Genomic DNA, 27513 nt, shown 5'->3' with positions numbered 1-27513 from the left:
ATTTTGAAAATCACTATACTAATAAATGCAATCTACAGATTCAGTGTGATCCCTATCAAATTACCAATGGCATATTTCACAGAGATAGAACAAAAAATTTCACAATTCATATGGAAACACAAAAGACCCCAAATAGCCAAAGCAGTCTTGAGAAAGAAGAGTGGAGCTGGAGGAATTAACCTCCCTGACTCCAGATTATGCTACAAAGCTACAGTCATCAAGACAGTATGGTCTTAGCACAGAAACAGAAACATAGACCAATGGAACAAGATAGACAGCCTAGACATAAACCCATGCACCTATGGGTACCTTATTTTGACAAAAGAGGCAAGAATATACAATGGGGCAAAGAGAGCCTCTTTAATAAATGGTGCTGGGAAAACTGGACAGCTACATGTAAAAGAATGAAATTAGAACACTTCCTAACACCATACACAAAGAAAACTCAAAATGGATTAAAGACCTAAATATCATACTAGAAAGTATAAAACTCTTTGAGGAAAACATAGGCAGAACACTCAATGACTTAAATCAAAGCAAGATACTCTATGACCCAGCTCCTAGAGTAATGGAAATAAAAACAAAGCAAACAAGTCAGACTTGATTAAGCTTAAAAGCTTTTGGACAGCAAAAGGAACTATAAGCCAGGTGAACAGACAACCCTCAGAATGGGAGAAAATAATAGCAAACAAAACAACAGACAAAGGAGTAATTTCCAAAATATACAAGCAGCTCATACAACTCAATACTAGAAAAACAAACAACCCAATCAAAAAGTGGGGAAAAGACCTAAACAGACATTTCTCTGAAGAAGACATACAGATGGTTAACATCACTCATTATTAGAGAAATGCAAATCAAAATTACATTGAGATATCACCTCACACCAGTCAGAATGGCCATCATCAAAGAGTCTACAAACAATGCTGGAGAGGGTGTGGAGAAAAGGGAATGCTCTTGCACTGTTGGTGGGAAGGTAAATTAATTCAGCCATTGTGGAAGATGGTATGGAGATTCCTTAAAAATCTAGGAATAAAACCACCATATGATATGACCCAGCAATTTCACTCCTAGGCATATACCCTGAGGAAACCAAAATTGAAAAAGACACATGTATCCTATTGTTCACTGCAGCAATATTTACAATAGCTAGAATGCAAGCAACCTAGATATCCATTGACAGATAAAGAATTTGTGGTACACATACACAAGGGAATATTACTCAGCCATAAAAAGGAATGACTTTCAGTCAGTTCTAATGAGATGGATGAACCTAGAACCTATTATACAGTGAAGTAAGTCAGAAAGAAAAAGGCAAATATCATATTCTAACACATACATACAAAATCTAAAAAATGGTAGTGAAGAATTTGTTTCAGTTTAGTTCAGTTCAGTCACTCAGTTGTGTCCGACTCTTTATGACCCCATGGACCACAGCACACAAGCCTCTCTGTCCATCACCAACTCCCGGGATTTACTGAAATTCATGTCCATTGAGTCAGTGATGCCATCCAACCATCTCATTCTCTGTCGTCCCTATCTCCTCCTGCCTTCAGTCTTTCCCAGCATCAGGGTCTTTTACAATGAGTCACTTCTTTGCATCAGGTGGCCAAAGTATTGGAGTTTCAGCTTCAGCATCAGCACTTCAAATGAATATTAAGGACTGATTTCCTTTAGGATTAACTGGATGGATCACCTTGCAGTCCAAGGGACTCTCAAGAGTCTTCTCCAACACCACAGTTCAAATGCATCAATTCTTTGGCATTCAGCTTTCTTTATAGTCCAACTCTCACATCCATATGTGACTACTGGAAAAACTATAGCTTTGACTAGATGAACCTTTGTTGGCAAAATAATGTCTGCTTTTTAATATGCTGTCTAGATTGGTCATAACTTTTCTTCCAAGGAGTAAGCGTCTTTTAATTTCATGGCTGCAGTCGCCATCTGCAGTGATTTTGGAGCCCCCAAAAATAAAGTCTGACACTGTTTCCATTGATTTCCCTTCTATTTGAAATGAAGTGATGGGACCAGATGCCATGATCTTAGTTTTCTGAATGTTGAGTTTTAAGCCAACTTTTTTCACTCTCCTCTTTCACTTTCATCAAGAAGCTCTTTAGTTCTTCTTTGCTTTCTGCCATAAAGGTGGTGTCATCTGCATATCTGAGGTTATTGATATTTCTCCTGGCAATCTTGATTCCAGCTTGTGCTTCATCCAGCCTGGAATTTTGCATGATGTACTCTGCATATAAGATAAATAAGCAGGGTGACAATATACAGCCTTCACATACTCCTTTCCTGATTTGGAACCAGTCTGTTGTTCCATATCCAGTTCTAACTGTTGCTTCCTGACCTGCATACGGATTTCTTAGGAGGCATGTCAGGTGGTCTGGAACCCTCATCTCTTGAAGAATTTTCCACAGTTTGTTGTGATCCACAGAGTCAAAGGCTTTGTCATAGTCAATAAAGGAGAAGTAGATGTTTTTCTGGAACTCTCTCACTTTTTCAGTGATCCAACAGATGTTAGCCATTAGATCTCTGTTTTTTCTGCCTTTCCTAAATCCAGCTTGAACATCGAAAGTTCACGGTTGATGTACTGTTGAAGAGTGACTTGCAGAACTTTGAGCATGACTTAGCTAGGGTGAAAGGAGTGCAAATGTGCAGTAGTTTGAGCATTCTTTGCATTGCCTTTCTTTGGATTGGAATGAAAACTGACCTTTTCCAGTCTCATGGCCACTGCTCAGTTTTCCAAATTTGCTGGCATTATTGAGTGCAGCACTTTCAAAGCATCATCTTTTAGGACCTGAAATAGCTCAGCTGGAATTCCATCACTTCCACTAGCTTTGTTCTTAGTGATGCTTCCTAAGGTCCATTGGAATTTGAATTGAAGGATGTGTGGCTCTAGGTGAGTGATCACACTGTTGTGATTATCTGCTTTGTGAAGATCTTTTTTGTACAGTTCTTCTCTGTATTCTTGCCACCTCTTTTTAATATCTTCTGCTTCTGTTAGGTCCATATCATTTTTGTCCTTTATTGTGCCCATCCTTGCATGAAATGTTTCCTTGGTATCTCTGATTTTCTTGAAGAGAACTCTAGTCTTTCCCATTCTGTTGTTTTGCTCTATTTCTTTGCTTGATAACTGAGGAAGGATTTCTTATCTCTCCTTGCTGTTGTTTGGAACTCTGCACTCAAATAGGTATATATTTCCTTTTTTTCCTTTGCCTTTCACTTCTTTTCTTTTCTCACTTATTTGTAAGGACTCCTCAGACAACTGTTTTGCCTTTCTGCCTTTCTTTTTCTTGGGGATGGTTTTGATCACTGCCTCTTGTCCAATGTCACAAACCTCTGCCCATAGTTCTTCAGGCACCCTCTCTATCAGGTCTAATCCCTTGAATCTATTTCACACTTCCACTGTATAATTGTAAGGGATTTGATGTATTTCATACTTGAATGGTCTAGTGGTTTTCCCTACTTCAATTTAAGTCTGAATTTTGCAATAACGAGTTCATGATCTGAGCCACAGTCAGCTTCTGGTCTTGTTTGTGCTTACTGTATAGAGCTTCTCCATCTTTGGCTGTAAAAATATAATCAATCTGATGTCTATGTGTAGAATCTTCTCTTGTGTTGTTGGAAGTGTGTGTTTGCTATGACCAGTGCATTCTCTTGGCAAATCTCTATTAGCCTTTGCCCTTCTTCATTCTGTACTCCAAGGCAAACTTTGCCTGTTACACCAGGTGTTTCTTGACTTCCTACTTCTGCATTCCAGTCCCCTATAATGAAAAGGACATTTTCTTTGGATGTTAGTTCTAAAAGGTCTTGTGCGTCTTCGTAGAACCATTCAACTTCAGCTTTTTCAGCATTACTGGTCAGCGCAGAGACTTGGATTACTGGGATATTGAATGGTTTGCCTTGGAAATGAACAAAGATCATGCTGTCGGTTTTGAGATTGCATCTAAGTACTGCACTTTGGACTCTTTTGTTGACTATGAGGGCTACTCCATTTCTTCTAAGGGATTCTTGTCCACAGTAGTAGATATAAGGGTCATCTGAGTTAAATTCACCCATTCCAGTCCATTTTAGTTTGCTGATTCCTAAAATGTCAATGTTCATTCTGCCGTCTCCTGTTTGACCACTTCCAGTTTGCCTTGATTCATGGAACTCACATCCCAGGTTCCCTTGCAATATTGCTCTTTACAGCAATGGACCTTGCTTCTATCACCGGTCACATCCACAGCTGGGTATTGTTTTTACTTTGGCTCTATTCCTTCATTCTTTCTGGAGTTATTTCTTCACTGATCTCCAGTAGCATATTGGGCACCTACCAACCTAGGGAGTTCATCTTTCAGTTTCCTGTCTTTTTTGCCTTTTCATGTCATTCATGGGGTTCTCAAGGCAAGGATACTAAAGTGGTTTTCCATTCCCTTCTCCAGTGGACCACATTTTGTCAGAACCCTCCACCATGACCCATCTGTCTTGTGTGGCCCTACATGGCATGGCTCATAGTTTCATTGTGTTAGACAAGGCTGTGGTCCATGTGATCAGATTGGTTAGTTTTCTGTGACTGTGGTTTTCACTCCGTCTGCCCTCTGATGGAGAAGGGTAAGAGGCTTCAGGATGCTTCCTGATGGGAAAGACTGACTGTAGGCAAACTGGGTGTTGTTCTGATGGTGGGGCCATGCTCAGTAAATTTTTAACCCAATTTTCTATTGATGAATGGTGTAATGTTGCCTCCCTGTTGTTTTACCAGAGGCCAAACTATGGTGGAGGTAATGAAGATAATGGCGACCTCCTTCAAAAGGTCCCATGCAAACACTGCTACACTCAGTGCCCCCAACCCTGCAGCAGGCCACTGCTGACCCACACCTCTGCTGGAGACTCCTGGACACTCACAGGGCAAGTCTGGGTCAGTGTCTTTTGGGGTCACTGCCCCTTTCTCCTGGGTCCTGGGGCACAAGGTTCTGTTTGTGCCCTCCAAGAGTCTGTTTCCCAGTCCTGTGTAAGTTCTGGCAGCTCTGTGGTGGGGTTAATGGCGACCTCCTCCAAGAGGGCTTATGCCACACCCAGGTCTACTGCGCCCAGAGCCCCTGCCCCCGCAGCAGGCCACTGCTGCCCCTCACTTCTGCAGGAGACACTCAAGCACAGTTCGGTCTCAGTATCTGTGGGGTCTCGGGTCCTGGTGCGCACAAGGCATGTTTGAGCCCTCTGAGCGTCTCTGGCGGGTATGGGGTTTGATTCTGAACATGATTTTCCTCCCCCTACTGTCCTGCTGGGCTTCTCCTTTGCCCTTGGACCTGGGGCGTCTCCTCACAGTCACTCCAGTGCCACGCAGCTGCTGCTCCAGCGCTCTGGTGGCTCAGAGGGTAAGGTGTCTGCCTGCAATGGGGGAGACCCGGGTTTGACCCCTGGGTCAGGAAGGTCCCCTGGAGAAGGGAATGGCAGCCCACTCCAGTACTCTTGCCTGGAGAATTAATTCCATGGATGGAGGAGCCTGGTAGGCTACAGTCCATGGGATTGCAAAAAGTCATGTTGTTCATGACCGAACAACTTCACTCTCCAGAATTTCTTTACAGGGCAGCAATGGAGAAACAGACATAGAGAATAGACTTATGGACATGGGGAGAGGGGAGGGGAGGCTAAGATGTATGGAAAAAGTAACAAGGAAACTTACATTACCATGTGTAAAATAGATGGCCAAAGGGAATTTGCTGTGTGGCTCAGGAAACTCAAACAGGGGCTCTGTATCAACCTAGAGGGGTGGGATGGGGAGGGAGATGGGAGGGAGGTTCAAAAGGGAGGCGATCTATGTATACCTATGGCTGATTCACGTTGAGGTTTGAAAGAAAACAACAAAATTCTGTAAAGCAATTATTCTTTAATAGAAAAATTAAAAGAAAAAGTATATCCCAAGAGGGTGGGCTGAAATAGCCTAAAGTTAGAAGAAAAATACCAGTATCAAGTCTAAAAGACTTTGACATTGAAAGAGGACAGAAACAGTATTTCCATACATAAGTAACTCCTTTTCTTAATTTCCCAGAAGGACATTTATAAGGGAAGAAGGTTTGATCTGTTCAGGCAGTCTATCATTTCTGCTTATTTGCTGTTTCTGTAAGGACTAGACAGAACCAGGTATCAGTAGATTGACCAGATAGGGAGGCTGTCATGTTCACCACACCAATTGAAATAAAATCATTGGCTCAACAGTGTGGGCATTTTGAAACAGGGAGGGAGATAGCAGTCCTATTCCAGGTCACTTCTTCCTGAGATGCTAGATGGAGATAAAGTAAACCTATGCTAGCTGTTTGTGTGGTCCTTTTCCTTTCTCATTTGTGGTTTTTAAACAGCTGGTGCTAGAGATTTTTCTGGATGGTACCCCTAATCCATCCAGCCTTGTTTCTGAGTTCTATTAGATATATTAAGTTTTATTTTTAAAAAATGGAATGCATCCTGTGTCTGGGTGATGTTTTAGTACACCTTGGCATCCATTCTGAATGCATGAACACACAGGAAGAAGTCAAGGTGAAGGGTCCAGTGGAAGTAATACTATATCTTCAGGATAGGACAATTTTAGATTACAGAAGCCCAATTGTTTCAGAGAAAAATTTGATCTTAGAATCATGTCATTTCTTTTACTCTGAAGAGGCCCTGCATCAGTTACTCACCAGCAGTGTGAATTTGGATGAATTACTTGAAGTCTCTAAGCCTCAGCTAAAATTATAAGAACAACTGTATAGTATTCTTGCAAAAATCAGAGTTGATGGACATGAAACATTTACCATTATCTTTGGTTCATAGTAAGTATTTAATAAATTACATATTTTTAGCAATGAGATAATTTGGAATATCTCAGAATGTCCAAACTTCAGAAAATTCTGTTTATTGTATGTGCTGCTGAAGTTAGCACTGAGATTTCTGTTTATAACATATAATAAATAGTAAGGAATAAAATAACATTGCATTCAGGTTTTGTTGTGAAAATAAGTAACAATTTTGTTCTTGTTTTTTGTTGTTATGTGAATACCAGCAATATTTACATTTTTCACATTAAACTTTAGATAATTTGTTGTTGTCTTGGTCCTGATTATTAGCTACTTTATTTAGGAGAAGCTTAAATGCAGAACTATATTATGCATAAAGGACTATTTCTGCTAATTTTAGTTTTTATATTCCATTGTACTAAAGTGAGTAAAATCTAATAATAGTTGGATTTCATAACAAATTTCTATTTGAGCCCCTATAAATATACACACAAAGAAAAAAAAATCTTTAATAGAGTTTTAGGCTAGAGTATTGTAAAACTCTAAAGAAATCCTAGTTGATGAAAATGAAACCCAGATCCTTTAGTTGTTATTGAAGGAAGTATCCCCTGGTGAACCTATCTCAGGTCATAGACTTAATTTTCTTTCGTGGTTTCTCTTGGCTTTCTACTGCTACCACTGTTCTGATTTACGGTGTTGGAAACTCTAGGTGTTTATAGCACAACTTCCCTTACTTCTTCATTTATTGCTGAGATGAAATTGGTACATTCACACAAAATTCCCAGAAACATCATCATACTTAAGCTTAAAGGATATAAAAAACGAGAAAGAGAGTGCCATGAATCTTGCTGATCAGGCTTAAAAATTCTGTGAACTTTAGAGTCCTTAGTTCACATGAGATATCAAAAGTATTAGTCACTCAGTCATGTCCAACTTTTTGTGATCCCATAGACTGTAGCCTGCCAGGCTCCTCTGTCCATGGAATTCTCTAGGCAAGAATACTGGAGTGGATTGCCACTCCCTTTTCCATAAGATATCAAGGAAAAGTCTTATATCCAATGTTGCAAGATAAATGGAAAGTCTTATTTCCATTTATCACCACCAATGAGTACAAATCCCTTTGAAGTGGGTGCTGTGTGTGTTGCCCAGATCCCTCCCTCAGGATCAAGGTGCTCATTCCTGCAGCTGATGAAAGAATTTGTTGATGGCTTACAGTGGAGTCCCTTTCTAGGAACTGTCCTCAAGTGCAAGAAGCTTATTTACCTTGGTTTCACTCCCACCTTCATAGCTATCTCTATCTAATGACTGGTTTCTGTAGGGTACAAATGCTCAGGGCTTCCCAGGTGGTATAGTAGTAAAGAATCCCCTGGTCAATGCAGGAAAGACAGGTTCGATCCCTGGGTTGGGAAGATCACCTGGAGAAGGAAATGGCAACTCACTCTAGTATTCTTGCCTGGGAAATCTCATGGACAGAGGAGCCGGGGGCTACAGTCCATGGGGTTGCAAAAGAGTCAGACATGACCGAGAGACTAAACAACAACAACAGCAAATGCTCAGGCCTCTTGCTTTAACTGAAACAACTCTGCAGGACTGTCTTATTTCCAGACATCTCTGAGACACTGTCTGTGGCTGCTGTTGTCAATTCTTCACAGGTCGAGTCCTTCTTCTACCCAGTCCTTCTTCCCTCACCATCTATAGTTGTTCCCAAGAGCATCATCAATAAACATTCCGTATGTAAATATCAGAGTCTTAGAGACTATTTTCCAGGGAAAAAAACTGACTGCAGTTGATACTAGAAGTGGATTGGTCTTAGGAAGTATATTCTAAGATGGAACTTCAGAGTTGGGAGGTGGAGCATTGATAGAACCTGGCACTAGTTTGCAATGTAATAACAATTACATTCACTTTCACTTTCACTTTAACAATTACATTACACTGGTAGGTGTGATAGGTCAAGCATCTGAGAGGTTCAGGTGAAGTAGTGTTTTTAAAGATGATTGAATTGCATGACTGTTGCATTCAGTTCAGTTCTGTTCAGTTGCTCAGTCGTGTCCGACTCTTTGCGACCCCATGAACTGTGGCACGCCAGGCCTCCCTGTCCATCACCAACTCAAACTACCGCACAGTTGCACTCATCTCACACGCTAGTAAAGTAACGCTTAAAATTCTCCGAGCCAGGCTTCAGCAATACGTGAACCGTGAACTTCCAGATGTTCAAGCATGTTGTAGAAAAGGCAGAGGAACCAGAGATCAAATTGTCAACATCTGCTGGATCATCGAAAGAGCAAGAGAGTTCCAGAAAAATACCTATTTCTGCTTTATTGACTATGCCAAAGCCTTTGACTGTGTGGATCACAATAAACTGTGGAAAATTCTGAAAGAGATGGGAATACCAGACCACCTGACCTGCTTCTGCATTAGAGAAGGACAATAAAGGCTAAGGGCAATTAATGACATTTATAAAGTGAAGGTGGAAGGCATAAGATCTCTTTGGAAGTCTAAACTAATTTTCTGTTAGAATAGTCTGAGGGTTAAAACGAGGAGTATGGGCAGCTCATGCTCAAAAGACCCAAACTCCCCGATGGCTTTCAGGGAAGAGTTTTTAAAAGACAATGTGAGGGAGAGGGTCCCAGGGTGTGCGATTAGCTCATGCACAGTTCTCTGACTGGTTGATGGTAAAGTAACAGGAAGATGTTTCAGGAATCTTAGTTATCAACCTTCTAGTTCTAACCTGTCTGGGGTCTATGTGCTGGTGGTCAGCAGCTAACTACCTTCAACTTTTGAGGGTTTTATTATCTGCAAAACAACTCAAGGATATGCTCAGGATGTTATTAATATCTATAGCCCTTGAGGAGGCACTGGTATTGCTTGAGTTTGCTTTATGGCTAAATTATTATTATTTTGTCTTGCTTGGCTCTTTTTCTTTGTGTTAATACTTTCTCATTTCTCTGACTACATTTACTCTTTGGAACTTGGGGAAGACGTAGGAGGCTAAAGTTTGTCTACAAACAAGAGTCAAGGGACACCAGGGGCTTACCCCTGGGAAGATCCTGCTTGGTTTCCATAGGGATTGGATTAATAAGAGAGGCACCAGTATTGTTGAATTCAGTAGCAACTCTCCTCTGTAGGCAGGACTGGCAGAAGAAGATGTTATTATAGATCTTGGATCAACTGATAGCAAAAAGAATGAAAGAATCCTAAAATAACAGAGGTCAAGCGGTATACTTATTAACAGCTATCAGAAGCAAGGTGAATGTACTTGCTGTCAAGATCTAAGTTTAGAGTGAAAGCATGGTGTGCCTAATCCACAGAGAGCTGTGGAGAGAGAGCAAGGCATTCCTAGGGGTCAAATATCAATAGACTGGAAGTCAACAATGAGATTTCACAGTCTATATAACCAAAAGAAATAAAGTACTGATGATAAGGAAGCTAGGAAAAGGCATGCCAACAAAATATAATCCCTTGCTTAGCTCACAGACCTGAGCCAGTTCTCAGAGTCAGAATTCATTTACTAAAGGGAAAGCCAAGTTCCCATGTACAAAGGACCCTGAAAGACCAACAGCATATAAAAAGAGTAATGGTTTCTCCAGTCATTACTGAAAGGCACCTGTGACTATTTACTAGGATATACTTTGGAAAGAGGGGTACAGGAATGTTTTGCTAACATTGTTGGACATAGGGTCCAAATTGACATTGATACCTGAGGACCCAAAGCATCATCATAGCTACTTTGTCAGAAGTATATGTATACATAATGATCAGAATAATGGCCCCTCAAAGATGTTCTAATCTCCAGAACCTGTGAATATGTTAGGCTACATGGCAAAGAGAAATTAAAGTTTATTCTTCTACAAGGGCAACATCCCACTGAAAGTAGAGGAAATGAGGATTTCCAAGAAGCCACATCTTCATAAGCCAACCCTAAAAACTATTCCTTGTTGGTTTTCCAGCACTGATTCTGCTGGTAGAAGTTCCTCTTGGCCTTGGCTTCCCTCATGGATACCTCCTTGGGAAGCGTATGCAAGGTGGCAGTTCTTGTAGGGTCCTGGTGCTTTCCATCTTATCAAGCAGCTGACAATGAACTCTGCCATACTATGATATCTGGATAGCTCACCATTTTTTTCATACCACTTAACAAAGACCCTCTTGATTTTCTTAAAGTTTTAGTGCATCATAGCTTAGTAAATACAGTTGTTCTAAAGATTCAGAGATTGAATTAAGAAGGCAGGCTTTGATACTTATGTTAAACTTTTATTCACTGAGACTTAACTTTCTCTTACATTTTCTAAGAAGGTCTAATGGAAAGTACTTTTCAATATAAAGCTGTGTTATCCAATATGGTAGCATTAGCCACATGCAGCTATTTAATTTTGAATTAATTAAAATTAACTTACAATTACTCGGTTACACTAGCCACATGTATCTAGTGATTACCATGGTTGATAGTGCTGACTGAGAACATTTCCATTACCCCAGACAGTACTACTGGGTAGCAGTGCTGCAGACTTGACCTCTCTAGTAGGTATCCAGTTGACTTGTCAAGAGCGTTAAACTCTTCACTACATATGCTTTCCTTCCTTCCCCCTCTCAAGAGGGCAAAGAGTAATATATATATAGAGAGAGCTTCAATAGGCATTCTAATTTTCCCAAATTTTATGAAGAATAGGTGTAATAGTTTCTCTGGATTACAAATTAAGATAGCACAATAGAACTATATTCTCTGCACTATGGCATCCATTAACAAATAGTTAACACTTATTGTTCGTGTACTATATGTACTATGCCAGGTACTATAATGCATTTTTATCTCCTTTAATCCTTACAACAGCACTATGTGTTAGATATTATTAATATTCCCATTTTGCACAAGGCAACTGAGGCTAAGAAAGGATGAATGACATACAAGATCATATAAGTGGCTGAGCCATATCTGAATGTGATTTTTTTTAGTTCTGAAGACCATGCTTTAGGTCACACTGAGCTATAACAGGAGAGCTATAGAAAAGCAGTTGGCAATAAATGTAAGTAGGTTCACATAATCTGAAATTCTGTTGAAGGCAATTTCTACTTCTCTATAAAATCTCCTTCCTTGATGCTTTCTTTCTTTCTTTCCTCACTGTCTTGGGAATTACTTCCAGAATGCAAAATTTAGACAGATTTTAGTTTTTGTGGGATGAAGCATGAAGCACTCATTAATTTACAGTGCTACAGAATTTTTACCAATATCTTTTCCTTTCCAAATACTATTTAGCTTTCCCCCCTTCAGTTTAAAATACAGACTATGAACTTAAATAGTTCTTTATAGCAACAAGATGTGGCAAAGCCTGGGTCTGTGCAGATCTAAGATGCATACTGTGCCAAAATATAGATACCGTATGATTGCCTATGATAGTAAGGCTGTTCTTCACTCTCAGAGGCATCAGCAAATCCTTTTGTTGGCTGAAGCTTTGTGTTCCACTTCCTTAACAAACCCTGACAATCTGTTTTTTTAGCTCTTTTAGGATGCTGCAGAATTCTTTAGAAATAAGATGGATTTTTTCTTCTTCTAATAACCACCATAATTTTTAAAAGTGACTTTGTAATGCATTTGTTGCCTATCATGTGCCTAGCAAACTGAACTTTAAATGACCTTTTTGTCCTTATTATTGCAGCTGTCAGTATCCAATTTTATATAGAAAATATAAAGAAAAGGGAATTTAATCCAGAACTTTTTACTGAGGCACACACAGCTTCAGCTGCTGCGGTTACAACAGTCTCATTAAATACCAAACCCGACAAAAACCCATGGGGTCTATTTTCTAATTCAGTTTTGAAGGAAATTTACAATAGTGAATCTCTATGGCAGTTGAGATTGGCTAAGATTTAGATGACCCATTTCCCTTATCTAATGAATTCAGGCCTTGCAAACTTTGCAAAAGCTTTAAACTGACAAAGTATCAAGAGAGTTGATGTGAAATTGAAAGACAGCTGGCATGGACTCAGAGCCTCTTGAGTTTAGCTCTGGAAGCTGCAAACTTCCACAGCTGCTTGACTGTCAAAATGAAGATTCCAGCATAAAGACAGTCAAAATATTGCTATTAGATGAAGAACTTTGTGCCTAAATCCTTTATAGAGAAGAGTCTTCATTCTGAATAAAGAATGCACATAATGTAACATGTTTGCATTTATCTTCATTTTGCTAAGATAAAAGGATCCATCTTCAGTAACTCAGGTTTTAAAGAAGTCCAATTAAACTTAAATTTGAAGGGCTTTTAAGAATTTAAATGATGGAATCTTATTCTTGGAAATAAAACCACTTTGATGTGCTTTCTTTCTCATGCTGTCTCTTTCCAATTCTTTGGTCTTAACAAGCCATGAGGATAATGTAATAATACTTTATTGTATGATGAGAAGCTCATCAGGGTGTTTCTAGGTAAGAGCATACCTAACAAATTATTAGGTAGGGAGACAAAGCTTGCTAGGTGTGGTGTTTTCAGGCTATATGTTATATCATCAGTGATAATTTTTATTCATCTCTTTTAAGAAAAACAAACCTCAACCTGAATGGTATTTATGGCACAGTGAAGTTTACTGATGGGTAGATACTTCCACATTAAAAATGTAGTTTCTTGAACAGTAATTATAAGCTTATTGCATTTATGAGAACTAAAAATTTGGCTACATTTTCAAAGGATCCCAGTCCTGACTTTTCATATAGCCCATCTCACAACACTTATCGAACAATTTAAATTGTATCATAGACTGTCCATTTGTATTTGGGAATAGCATTAAACTCTTGCAATAGTGAAATCCTGCTGAATAGATTGGTATATTTAAACCATAATACAAGTGGACAACTGAGAAAATAGGGGATAGAATCATTTATGACTTTACAATTGTAGCATGTTTAAAATGTAGAAAAATAAATGTATAGATATTTAAAAATCATTTATTTTATTTTGGAAGTAGTAAGTCTTCCTCAACTACTGGAAAATAAAATAACTCCCTTTTAATCCTTTTGTGTTTAATGAGAATCATAAACTATGTTTAGTTTGTTTATAATTCATATGCTACTTGTCAACTACTTGTCAGCACATTCATTTTGAAAATGATTTTACTTTTTGTAATTATATGGCTTTTTTTGGGTATAATGTGAAATGCTAAGTATATCAATGTATTAAAACAAAATGGATTTGTAGACTAACTGTGGATGTCTGAACATCACTGGAGACTCAGGTGAAGAGCATGAAAATTTTCTCTGTCCTTACCTAGCAGAGTCAATCTCCTCTTTATTGCTTCATGCCTGTACTGATTTCTACAATAATACTTTAAAAATGTATCAAAATTACTGTATATGTTCCTTCTTTCCTGAAAGTAATAAATTCTTGACATTGTGAACCAGATTTTATTCCCATCTTCAGCCCTGATCCAGCAATTCAATGATATGATCAAGGTCTGCTTTTCCTCTTTTGCTCTGCCATTCAGCTGCTGAGTTTATTCCAAAGCTGCTTATTCTCGTAGCTATTAGGATCGCTGTGCATTTCCTGTAGCTGTAAGGCAGCTGCTTTTACTCTCACGTAAGTCCTAGAGGTGGGGAGAAAGAGAAAGATAGAGAGAGAGAGAGAGAGAGAGAGAGAGAGACAGAGCGAGACAGCACTTTTCCCCAATCAAGGAACGATAGTACTTATGTCTAATGCAATTGTTTAGGTCCAATTCCAGGGCTTCCCTGGTGGTCCAGACGGTAAAGAATCTTCCTGCAATGCAGGAGACCCGAGTTTAATCCCTGGGTCAGGAAGATCCCTTGTAGGAAGAAACGGCAACCCACTCCTCTATTCTTGCCTGGAAAATCCCATGTACAGAGGAGCCTGGCAGGCTATGTCCATGGGGTCTCAAAGAGTTGGGCACAACTGAGTGTCTTAACACTTTCACTTTCAATTCCAGACTGGTCACTCACTAGGAGGAATGCCATGTGTTGATTAGCTTAGACCAGAGTTCCTTAACCAGTCTTGAGTAAGGGAGAAGGATATTACAGCTGCTTAGGTTAATTGAAGTTTTCTTTTGAAGATGGAGTCAGTTCCTCAAACTGCATTAAAACTTTTAATGAAAGAGTGTTGAAATAAATGGTTAGTTACCTGTTTGAGCAGACTCTGGGAGTTGGTGAAGGACAGGGAAGCCTTGCTTGCTTCAGTCCATGGGGCTGCAGAGTCAGACAGGACTGAGCAACTGAACTGAACTCACTGCCTGTAATGACCACTTCGCAGGTTTTTAATATGCAGTGTTTCTCAAGCTTATTTGACTACAGGCTCTTTGTTCTTATGAGGTTATGAAATGCCAACCTGTAAGATTAAGTTCATATTCCTAATTATGGTATGTGTGAGAAGGATGAAATCCTTCTCAAAATCAAAATCAGCCCAAAATCAAGCCCCAGATCAAGGGATGGACTCGGAGACATGAAGCTCAGCGAAAGCGAGACTTTTAAAGATGGTCTTGCAAGATCAGGTGTCTGGTGCGGAGGCACATCCAAGGCAGCTACAACAAGCAATGTATTGCCTACCACACAGGTCTCTCCCCTGGATTCCTCACTGGCTGAGTACTATGGGCTGTACAATCTTCCTGGACATCTCCTAAGTTTCATTATTTCCTTATTGGGTATCCTTCTTTCTCCTTTCCCAACTTACATTCACATTTTTCAACAAAGACTTTCTTGCTAGTTTATCCCATCCCCCAACATCCTGTTTGCTTAGGGACCCTCCAGGTGCATGAACTGTGTCCTGTCCACAAGTCGTTAGACAAGTTTAGAGCCAGGGCATAGGCAATGGGTGGAGTTCTAGCTCTTTAGGATGCATCTGATCTCCCTCCCCAATCCTAAATTTATCTGAAGAGTCCAGGTCTCAACTTTATCTGAAGAGTCCAGGCTTCAACTTTGTGTTGAAAATGGACCACTTCACATTTCTATTTCTTACTGTATGGAAAGCTTTTATAATATGGTGCCTGACTTCCAACTACTGGTTCTATAATCATGTCAAAGTTATGGTCTAGCAATGACAAATTTATTGCCTCTCTGCATCTTTTTATATTCATTAATATTTCAAGACTTTATATTTTTCATCTTTGTTAGTAAGTTTTTTTCCACTCTGATTGCCTTGTCATCCTTCAAATTCCAAATCAAAGACCATCTCTTCTGAAGTCTCCCCTTCTTTATACTCTTCTAGCATCTTGCACATAATTCATTTATAGCTTCTCCATATAACGTAATTATTTATGAACAGGTTTCTTGATTTTGAATGACTTGAGGGGAGGATCTATGTCTTATTTATCTTTACAGTCACAAAATTTGGTGGAGGATTGATGTGAAACATCTCTTTAGTTTGAATTGTTCATTTAGTATGTTTTTAAACCTCTAAGATCAATACTTCATTTCCATACACTTTGTGTGTGTGTTCAGAAATATTAGATGTTTCAGTAGCTAAGTGAAAGATCTTTATCTGGTGTCTTGAGTTAATCTCAGAATGAGTCATAAAATAAATTTATTTTTGATTCATGCTACCTAATAACAGACTTAAACATCATAAAATTAGATGTAGGCTTTCTGATCAGGCACTATTTGTAAAAATTTAGATTAAAAAAGGCAGGATTGAGACTGCATTTTTATGAGGACTGTTTGCATAGTTGAAGCATCATTCTTAAGTATACAAACAAAGGTCTCTCTATGTGACAAACCTTTAAAAGTACACTCAGGAGCTGTTTAATCTATATATATATATATATATATATGCTAACTTATAAACATATAAGAACCTGAAAGTAATTGGTTTTTGAGTGTGTTTTTACACACAAAATTGGTCTAAAATTATTCAGGTGAATTGCAGATTTAATTAGTAAACATTTTAAAAACTTCATTAGACCTTTCATATGAAGTCATTACTGGGTCAAAGGTGAATTTCGACTAATTTTTCTCTCTTAAAATACATAGAATATATAGTTGATCTTATATGAGCTTACTTGCGGAAGTTGTTTATTTATTCATTTATTTACTCATTCAGTCTAGCACCCATTTCTCCTTTTCTTAAACATTTTACAGTTTTCTTTGGAGAAATTACCTCTCCCACATTGTGAGCAGCATTGGTCCAAGGACTCTTAATTCTTCTAGGTGGGTAACCAAGGTAGGCTAATCAGAATCTCCCCAGACTTGAGTTTGGGAAGGTCATGTCCAAACTGCTATATTTAAAATGGATAACTAACAAGGATCTGTTGCATAGCACATGGAACTCTGCTCAATGTTACGTGGCAGCCTGGATGGGAGGGAGGTAAGAAGGGAGAATGGATACCTGTATCTGTGTGGTTGAGTCCCGTTGCTGTTTACCTGAAAGTCTCACAACACTGTTCATTGACTACGTGTGTGTGTGTTAGTCACTCAATCGAGTCTGACTCTTTGTGACCCCATGGACTATAGCCTGCCAGGCTCCCCTGTTCATGGAATTCTCCAGGCAAGAATACTGGAGTGGGTTTCCATTCCCCTCTCCAGGGGATCTTCCTGACCCAGGGATTGAACCCAGGTCTCCTGCATTGCAGGCAGATTCTTTTTCGTCTGAGCCATCAAGGAAGCCCATTAATCAACTATACCCCAATACAAAATAAAAAGTTTGAAAAAAATGAATCTCCCTAGACTTAATCTAATGGAAAACAATTGGATCTGATTCATCCCAGGGTAGTGCCCAGGCCAAAATGTCCATTAGGTCTTGCCACCCACATTGGAGATACTCTGGATCCTGTCTTGCAGGCTTATTCTTTTGAACTCCTTCATGTTCTTCCTGCAAGTTTAAGTTTCTTTCTGCTTAAGTTAGGCAGAGTCAGTTTTTGCTGCTTACTAACAAAGAACCCTGACCAATACAATAGTCAAGGTCATTCCACTGTTGATTTGTTTTTAGCCACATTTTCATATTACATCTTAGTCAACTTTCTTCATTTTACTTCATTTGAATTTTACTGCTTCTCATATGGGAAAAAATGCCATGAATCAAGTAGGCGCAATTCTTTTTATTAGTTGCCAAATAAATTAAGTTTTTTAAAGCTGAGTCTTGTCATGTTCAATCATTTTTCTGTAGCCTTTTCCACCTACAACAAATATAAGCTGCCTGTTAAGATGTGTATGAGCCATCTCTCTGCAAATCATGTAAATAATCTGGGAAAAAGAGTCTCACTCCTCTCTGCTGAGACAATTTTCTCACAGTTTAGAAATGCTTTTAGAGGGGTCAGCTTTACAAAACTAAGAAATCTGTTTCTTGTATTTCACATGAAAAACACAATAGAAAAATGTGTTTGCATGATGCATTCTTATACTCTAAGAGAACTGCAATCAATCTGTACTGATCGCTTTTTGGGAAACTTGTATCTGCGGAAAACATGAAGTTTTATCTTATTTGGGGGTACAGGCACACATTTAAAATCCAGGAATAAAGAAAAGAAGTGCAATTGTGTCTCCTATAACTTTAAGAGTGTGTTCTAAGGGCTTGAACTCTATCACAGTGAAAGAGAAATGCACATTATTCAGATGAAGGTTAAAAGGTAGAAATGCTATTCTGAGCAATATGTCTATAATAATTGAACTCTGGAGCCACAGAGGCCAGTCAGTACTTTACCAGGTACTCTCCAAAATCTTTTTGTAGGCTTTAAAATACAAATGCCTTTAGAATGTCAAACTTATACTTCTTCAATGGAAAAGAAAACCCTTCTAGAATATTAAATGAGCTTATAAAGGGGAGATTTTTGGCTAAAAGGAGATCAAATATTTTCTTTTGTCAAAAGCTCAGTTCATCATTGCAAGTGAAAAGATCACGGAATAGCTGCTTAGGATAACAAAGGGACTGTAATAGCTCTAGTTAATGATAGTGCACAGCCAATTTTGTCTTTTGCCTCTGTACTTGCTTTATGGGAGTCCTCAGCATTGGTTTTCTTTTGTATACTTCTTTTTCGGTGACTGTAGAACTTGATTATTACGAGTTTGAAAATTGTAGAAGTTTTCCCCATATGACATCTAACTTTGTTAGGCAAAATTATACACTGATGTTCAAAGAAGGCAAATGAAAATGTAAGATGTATAATATACATATGTGAAGTCATTTTTTCCTATACTGGGAGATGTTGGAAGAACAGGGATGAAGGATATTTGAAGAAAAATGTCTGGAGGAGTGTAATTCATTTCCTGGAACCGACATGGTGATTCATGGTTCTGAAGGCTATGAGTCTGAAACCAAGGTATTAAGAAGGTTGGCTCCTCCTGAGGGCCTTAATGGAATGATATTCTCCAGGCTTCTCTCCTTAGCCGGTCGTGGCCATCTTCTCCCTGTGTCTTCACATGACACTGTCCTAGTGTATTTTTGTCTCTGAATTTCCCTCTACATGAAGGCATACCATATTGTATTAGGGCCCATGCTACTGACCTCACTTTAACTTGTGAGTTTTACCTGTGTAAAGATTCCACCTTCAAATAAGATCACAGTCTGTGGTTCTAGGAGTTAAAACTTGAGTGTCTGAATTTTAGAGGTATACAATTCAACCCATGACAAAAAGCAAAGGGATGATTAAAGGGAAGATTACACATGTGTTTTTGACCAGGGCAGGGAGGAAGAAAGGTTTTTTCCACATACAATTTTTTTGTGAATCTAGTCAAAAAAGGGCTTCCTGCTGAATTTTTTTCTTGTGGCCTTTTGACTTTGCTTGTATTACATTAGAAATGCATTTCATCTCTCTTGATTCAGACACTATGCAAAATTTATTACTATTTTTGTATTAATTGGCAATGATCATAGAAAAGAAGGGGCTTCCCTGATGGCTCAGCTGGTAAAAAATCTATCAGATTTCTTTCAACAGAAAAGAGATGTAAGAGGAAACTTCTTTGTATCTTGCATTAAAGGAGCAGGAAAATGATTTTAAAGGCTTTAGCAGTCCACTGTGGCTCCTTTCCTTGTGTTTGAAAGGGTTTCCCCTGGTGTCTCAGATGGTAAAGAATCCGCATGAAATGTAGAAGACCTGGGTTCAATCCCTGGTTCAGGAAGATACCCTGAAGGGAAGGGCAACCCATTCCGGTATTCTTGCCTGGAGAATTCCATGGACAGCAGAGCCTGGTGGGTTATAGTCCATGGGGTCAAAAAGAGTCAGACACGACTTTGCCTATGTGTACTGACAGAATAGAAATGGGAAATAGATCGTGTTAATTTCTTTTGCTTTAACCCAAGTCTTCAGCAAGGAAGTCAGGCAAAGTACTGTACATTTAAATAGTCTGTACCTTCAGAGAGTTCTCTTCCACTGACCTTTGTCCTTTTGGTTCATCTCATATCATAATTAGCCTTTTTTGACTTGATTTAGTGAAGTGTTGTGGCTGGACTTTGTTCTTCCTTGAATTCTTGAATATAATTCTTGAATCTTAGGAATTACAAAAATGTGATTTCCTTAATAATTAAAATAGAAAACTTTCTTCTGTGTGTGGGTGGTACTTGTGTATTTTTGTTGATAAGGTAAACAGTGAGTGAATAGTAGCTTGGATTAAAACCCAAGGGTAGGTGGATTCACTGCAAAGGCTGCTGGGAAGGAGGATACAGAGAATGCCCCACTCCCCTGCTTCATGGCAGGTTGTTTCAGATGATCTGTACTGGGGTGATTTCTCAAGTTTTATTTCAGGGGTATATGTGACCTGCTGAAATCCAGCTAATATCTTCCTTAACTAGACCATTGGTTACATTTGTAGTCAATAGATTACTCATACAATGAATGATCCTTTTTAGAAGTTACTAAATGAGACTCACCCATTTTTAAGGTCATTTTAATAAAATAAACATTTCTGCTAGGCATTGTGCTAATGATGAGCAAAACACTGACTCCGCCTTTCAAGGAATTCACTGTTCAATAGGTGAGACAAACACAGACAATGACAATAAAATGTGATAAGGACTATAAGAGGAACAAACACTGAAGTCCAGAGAAACAGACTCTTCAGCAAATGATGAGTTGGAAGATCAGTTGGAATTTATCAGCTCTTGTTTAGAATGGGAGCAAGCTAATGAGGGAAAGGCTTTCATGTGATGAAAACAGCATAAGCGAAAAACCCAGCAAGGCTGAGAGCTGGGGAATACCACAGAAAGAAGCATGTGGGCCGGAATTAGATAAAAAAGAGCTTCCTGTGCATTGTTGGCTCAGAGCTGGAAGACCTGAGTTGCTGCCTAGGCTCCTTCCCTGGGTAGTGGTGTGGCCCTGGGTAAGTCACTGAAAAACCTCTGGCCCCTAGCTTTCCAGCCAAGGCCCAGAGCAGCAAAGAATGGTTGGAGCCAGGTTGGCTCCCTGTAAATACTTGGAAAGAGCTCAGAACTGGGTGACACAATTTATAGGAGAGGTGGTACAAAGAAAAGACTGGGGTTAAATTGTCTCTTTCTTATTGCATTCTGACAGACTGGGGGTCTGTGATACTGTGATTTACAAGAAGAAATATATGTTTGGTCTTCATCTCCAATTTTGGCAGAGAATTCCTAAAATGCTTGGAATTTCTTAGTGATGACAGCAATGAGACACCTTTATTAGAGTGCTTGGTTCTTTGTCCTCCATTCCTGAAACAGCTCCAGAGACATAAAGAGGAAAAGAGTGTCTTACTTTCATAACAAGCGCCTTTCAACCACACTTGAGCTTATGTTAATAAAGTAATTTCTGTAAAGTCAACAAAGATGGGAGCTGTTTGCCAGTGGAACCAACCATTGATTAGAGGGCTGGAACTTTCAGTCCCACCCCTCTATCTTCTCTGGAAGGAGAGAGGGTTTGGAGGTTGAGTCAGTCACTGATAGCCAAAGATTTGATCAGTTATGTCTATGTAGTGAAACCTCCATAAGAACCCAAAAGGACGGGGTTTGGAGAGCTTCTGGGTTGGTGAACACATAGGGGTGCTTGGAGGGTGCTGTGCATTGAAGCGCTTCACATCTTCCACCATACTTTGCCCCCATGTCTTCCAAAGGGCTGTTTGTGAGTTGCATTCTCTTATAATAAACCAGCATCTAGTAAGTATTTCTGAGTTTAGCAAGCTGCTCTAGGAAATTAATTCAACCTGAGGAAGGAGGTCCTGGGAACTGCCAGTTCATAGTCAGTTGGGAAGAACCATAGACTCACAACCTGGACTTGTGAGTGTAGAGAGCTGAGTAGAGAAGGCATGCAGGAGAAGTGTGCTTTTCTTTTAGAGGGTCTCAAGGTCAAAGATTAAAGTTAATGATAAAAAATACTAAAATATGATGTCTAGCTCACCTAAGTGTCTCATGTCCTCTAGAAGTCTGACACACAAGCAGTGGTGTGTGCTAGCTCAAGAGAGCCAACTGTTACATTTTCAGGTATTTTGTTAGATGGTTGTTAAGCACAGCCATTAGGAAATATTAAATGGTATCAATTTACAGTTACATTTTATCACTACTTATACTCTCGATGTATCTATGTGTATAGTATGATGGGAATACTATAAAAGGTGTTATGTGCATGCATGCTAAGTCACTCCAGTTGTGTCTGACTCTGTGACCCTATGGACTGTGTAGCCTGCCAGGCTCCTCTGTCCTTGGGACTCTCCAGGCAAGAATACTGGAGTAGGTTGCCATGCCCTCCTCCAGGAGATCCTCCTGACCCAGGGATCGAATGTGCATCTCCTATGACTCCTCGCATTGCAGGTGGATTCTTTACCGCTGAGCCAGCTTTACATATTTCACAAACATGGTTTTCAGTGACATCACATAGGGAGCTTGAAATTGGCCACAGCTGAAATAGTTACAGCTGAAATATGGAAGCAGGCAAACACTACAAACCAGGAATTTTATTTCTGTTTTTCTTCTTTTCTTTTCTTCTTTCCTCCTTTCATTCCTTTCATTTTTTCTTTTCCACCTCCCTGCCTTTCTCCATCCTCTCTTGGTCTTTGTTTCTTGAAGAGCCTTCTAAATATTAAATATTTAGCAGCATACCAATGAAAACAAAGGAAGAATAAGAATGACAAGAGGAAAAGGTAACTGCAAACTGGACTTGAGAAGGTTAGGAACAGAAAGGGAATAGGTTTCAGGAAATGACTGAGGAATGAGTGTGGGTTAGCACTGAGATTGTGACTATCTTTCACACACTATGTAGCTGCTTTCTAGTAAGAGTGTATTTGGAAGAAAGTTTTTGTTGGAATAAAAATCCCTGGTGTTTTTTCAAAGTGCAACCTAACCGCACCGAGGCATTTCAAATGCTGGCATTTGGCTTAGGCAGATAGGGCAGCAAACAGGACTAACTGATGTTTGCCTGCATTCCAAAGTACTTCAGAAAAGCCACAACTGCTGTGGGTGAAGTTAGAAACAGATTCGCTAAGCAGATCATGAATGATTAACTCAATGTGAAGGAAGCCAGAGAATTACTTTGCTCTCTATTCAATGGGCCAAGTGTGCCTGCGGTCCCCTCCTCTAAGACAGATGTACCACTCCACCCTTCTTGCCGTGAATCTTGCTGTCTCAGCATCTTTCCTGGTCTCACCTTCCTGCTGTGTCTGAATACTTCACTGCTCTGGCTGTATTCTTGCTGAGTGTTCTTGTAACTTGACTTTCATGTTCTGTTCTCTTCCTTTGCTACACTATTTTACTCTTCTGTAAGTTTTCTACTATGTTTTCTAGTTTTTCCACAACCTTCTCTTGCACAAACTTCTTGAATCTCCTCTATATTTTCACTCCGTCTGTTTTCACCATCTGCTGTCTCTGAGTTCTTTGGATCCCTGTGCAAAGTGTCACTTTGTAGCAGTGTACTCTTAATCAAGTCAAGTTCTTGGAGCCTCAGATTTCCTTTTTGTGGAATAGGAGGATTTCACCTCCCTCACAGAACTTTTTTGTAAGATTTAAATTATGTTATGTATATAAATTACTTAAAAATTTCTGGCACCTAAAGTGATTAATAAATGGTACCTACTGTTTAAATAATGTCAGTCAAAACTGAGTTAATTACCTATTAGCATCCAAAGTAAACTCCCGATCAATGACTGCAAACTCCATTGCCTGCAGGGTCTAGGCAGAACAGAGATGAATGAAGTGGGTTGTGTTGGAAGTAGTAGAGATGGTGGTAAATTAAAGAGTTCAAAATATGTCCAAAAGAATCAGTCACTTTTCAATTCTGGCCGATTTATACCCTGTAGAAATGTGAGCTCAAAGCTGCCAGTTCCTCTAATTTTTTAGGAAACAGTGAACATGGGTATTTTTATAAGTAATTTCTTAATGTAAAAATAACATTGCTCAGTATTGGATAAGAGTACTTCAAGGAAATAGGTCTATTAGCTGTATTTGGCCTGCGGCCACTAGTTTGAAACCTCTGCAGGATATATTTATTGAGTTGTGTTTGAGCACTTGGTTCCTTATTTATCAACAGGAAATCCTGTCTTTTACACACAACATAGTTGCCTTTCTAGTAAGAGTGTATTTGGAGGAAAGTTCTTGTTGGAATAAAAATCCCTGGTGTTTTTTCAAAGTGCAACCTAACCACACCTAGGCATTCCAAAGGCTGGCAGCTTCTTTTAACCTTTGAGAAAAATCTTTTACTCCTTATCAACTTTATGGCTAGTCTATGTTAGTGAAATACTGAAAACCAGATTTACTTAATTAGAAAGAAAAGTTGAGAAAGTTTGGGACAGTAGGATGGGAAGTTTACTAGACTAAGAATTTGATTGGACTTCTTAGACCAATGAGTCCATCCTTTATCACCTGGCTATAAGACAGGGGTAAGCCATTTAAGCTACATGAATGTCAGTTTCCTTATTTGCAAAACAAAGGGCTTCAGTAAATTATTCTTTGCATTTCCTTCCAGAATCATTATTTTGGAAATCAGTCTACTTACTTTTGGAGAAACTGATAACTGACTTGTTTAAACCTCCGCTGACTTTTGAAATATGGTGTTTATTAGAGTACAGCTGATAACTTCATGTAAATTCAATTCAATTTAATTCACTAAACTTTTTTATTTTATTAAAGATTAATATAAAGAAAGTGATGGGTTAATTACTTGAGGGATCATAAAATAAAGATGAGGTTTCCTTCAGCAAGTTTGAAGTTTAAAGAGGAAGGGAGAAATTATTGGTGGTGGTAGTGGAGATCAAAACAAGTAACCAAAGGACAGAACAAAGTATTAGAAGAATGAGGAGGTGGATGAATTTCTTTTTTGCCTGAAAGCAAGGAAAGCTTTCTAACTGGCTCAAACTCAGAGGCAGGAAAAGAAAATAGTGCTAATTTGATTACATAAACGTTTCTCGGCATGGCAAAAATGCTGTAAGCAAAAGACAAAGCCAACTGACAAGCTGGTGGAAACGTTTGCAACACGTACCATAAAGGGTTAATGCCCCTGCTAGAGAGAGAACTGAAAAATGAAGGAAAGAGGAGAAAAGAGAAACAGACATGAACACATAATTCATATACACAAAAACAAGATATAAAAGTGATCTAATGCACAGTTTAGTCATTATAGTCAACAATAGTGTACTATAAACTTTAAAGTTCTAAGAGAATAGATCTTTATTGTTCCCACCACAAAAAAGAAATAATTATGTGATGTGATAGATGTGTTAGCTACGCTATAATAATAAACATATGGCAACATACAAATGAAACAAATCAGCAGGTTACTTACACAATGGTTAAAATGTTTGAACTTATTAAAATTAGAGAAATGGTAATCAAAACAGCATGGATATAACACATTTAACCTAGAATATTGGAAACATTAAAAAAATTTGAGAATAGGAATTCTCTGGCGGTACAGTGGTTAGAACTCTGAGCTTTCACTGTTGGGAGCCAGGGTTCTATCCCTGGTTAGGACCTAAGATCCCACAAGCCACGTGGCACAGCCAAAAATAAATAGATAAAAAAATAAAATAAAAAATATCAAAATTTTGAGAATACATTATGTTGGCAAGATGGTGGGGAAACACATATCTTCATACACTGTTGCTGGGAATACAGACTGATACAATCCTTCTCAGGGAAAATTTGGCAAGATATATGGGTCTACCTTTTGACAAACAATCCTGTTTTCAGGAATTTATTCTGAAGATATACCACCAACAATAAGAAAATATATATGTGCAAGGCTATTCACTGCAGCACTGTTTATAATTGCAGAATTTTGAGAACAACGTAAATACCCACATATAGGAGAGTTATTGAATAAACTATGGTACATCAACATTATAAAGTACATTTAGAGATATTGTGGGTCCCATTCCATACCACAGGAATAAAATAAATGTGTCAATAAAGCAAGTCACACAATTTTTTTTGGTTTCTCAGGACACGTAAATGTTATGTTTATTCTATACTGTAGTATGCTAAGTGTACAATAACATTGTGTCTAGTTATTGCATAACTAAAAACAAATACACATAACACTAGACCATTTAGGTATGACCTAAATCAAATCCCTTACTATTATACAGTGAAAGTGACTAATAGATTCAAGGCATTAGCTCTTATAGACAGAGTGCCTGAAGAACTATGGACGGAGGTTCATGACACTGTATAGGAGGCAGGGATCAAGACCATCCCCAAGAAAAAGAAAAGCAGAAAGGAAAAATGGTTGTCTGAGGAGGCCTTACAAATAGCTGAGAAAAGAAGAGAAGCCAAAAGCAAAGGAGAAAAGGAAAGATATACCCATTTGAATGCAGAGTTCCAAAGAATACCAAGGAGAGATAAGAAAGCCTTCCTCAGTGATCAAGCAAAGAAATAGAGGAAAACAATAGAATGGGAAAGACTAGAGATCTCCTCAAGAAAATTAGAGATACCAAGGAAACATTTCATGCAAAGATGGGCCCAATAAAGGAAAGAAATGATATGGACCTAACAGAAGCAGAAGATATTAAGAAGAGGTGGCAAGAAACACAGAACTGTACGAAAAAGATCTTCATGACCCAGATAATCACGATGGTGTGATCACTCACTCAGAGCCAGACATCCTGAAATTCGAAGTCAAGTGGGCCTTAGGAAGCATCACTATGAACAAAGCTAGTGGAGGTGATGGAATTCCAGTTGAGCTATTTCAAATTGTAAAAGATGATGCTGTGAAAGTGCTGCACTCAATATGCCAGCAAATCTGGAAAACTGAGCAGTGGCCACAGGACTGGAAAAGGTCAGTTTTCATTCTAATCCCAAAGAAAGGCAATGCCAGAGAAGGCTCAGACTATCCCACAATTGCACTCATCTCACATGCTAGTAAAGTAATGCTCAAAATTCTCCAAGCCAGGCTTCAATAGTACATGAACTGTGAACTTCCAAATGTTCAAGCTGGATTTAGAAAAGGCAGAGGAACCAGAGATCAAATTGCCAACATCTGCTGGATCATCGAAAAAACAAGAGTTCCAGAAAAACATCTATTTCTGCTTTATTGACTATGCCAAAGCCTTTGACTATGTGGATCACAACAAACTGTGGAAAATTCTTTAAGAGATGGGAACACCAGGCCACCTGACCTGCCTCTTGAGAAATCTGGATGCAGGTCAGGAAGCAACAGTTAGAATCGGAAATGGAACAACAGACTGGTTCCAAATTGGGAAAGGAGGACGTCAAGGCTATATATTGTCACCCTGCTTATTTAACTTATATGCAGAGTACATCATGAGAAACACTGGGCTGGATGAAGCACAAGCTGGAATCAAGATTGCTGGGAGAAATATCAATAACTTCAGATATGCAGATGACACCACCCTTATGGCAGAAAGTGAAGAAGAACTAAAGAGCCTCTTGATGAAAGTGAAAGAGGAGAGTGA

The sequence above is a fragment of the Odocoileus virginianus genome, chromosome 30, assembly GCF_023699985.2.
Source record: "Odocoileus virginianus isolate 20LAN1187 ecotype Illinois chromosome 30, Ovbor_1.2, whole genome shotgun sequence".
Taxonomy (NCBI): domain Eukaryota; kingdom Metazoa; phylum Chordata; class Mammalia; order Artiodactyla; family Cervidae; genus Odocoileus; species Odocoileus virginianus.
The sequence above is the reverse complement of the archived record's forward strand: the minus strand, read 5'-3'. Positions refer to the sequence as shown.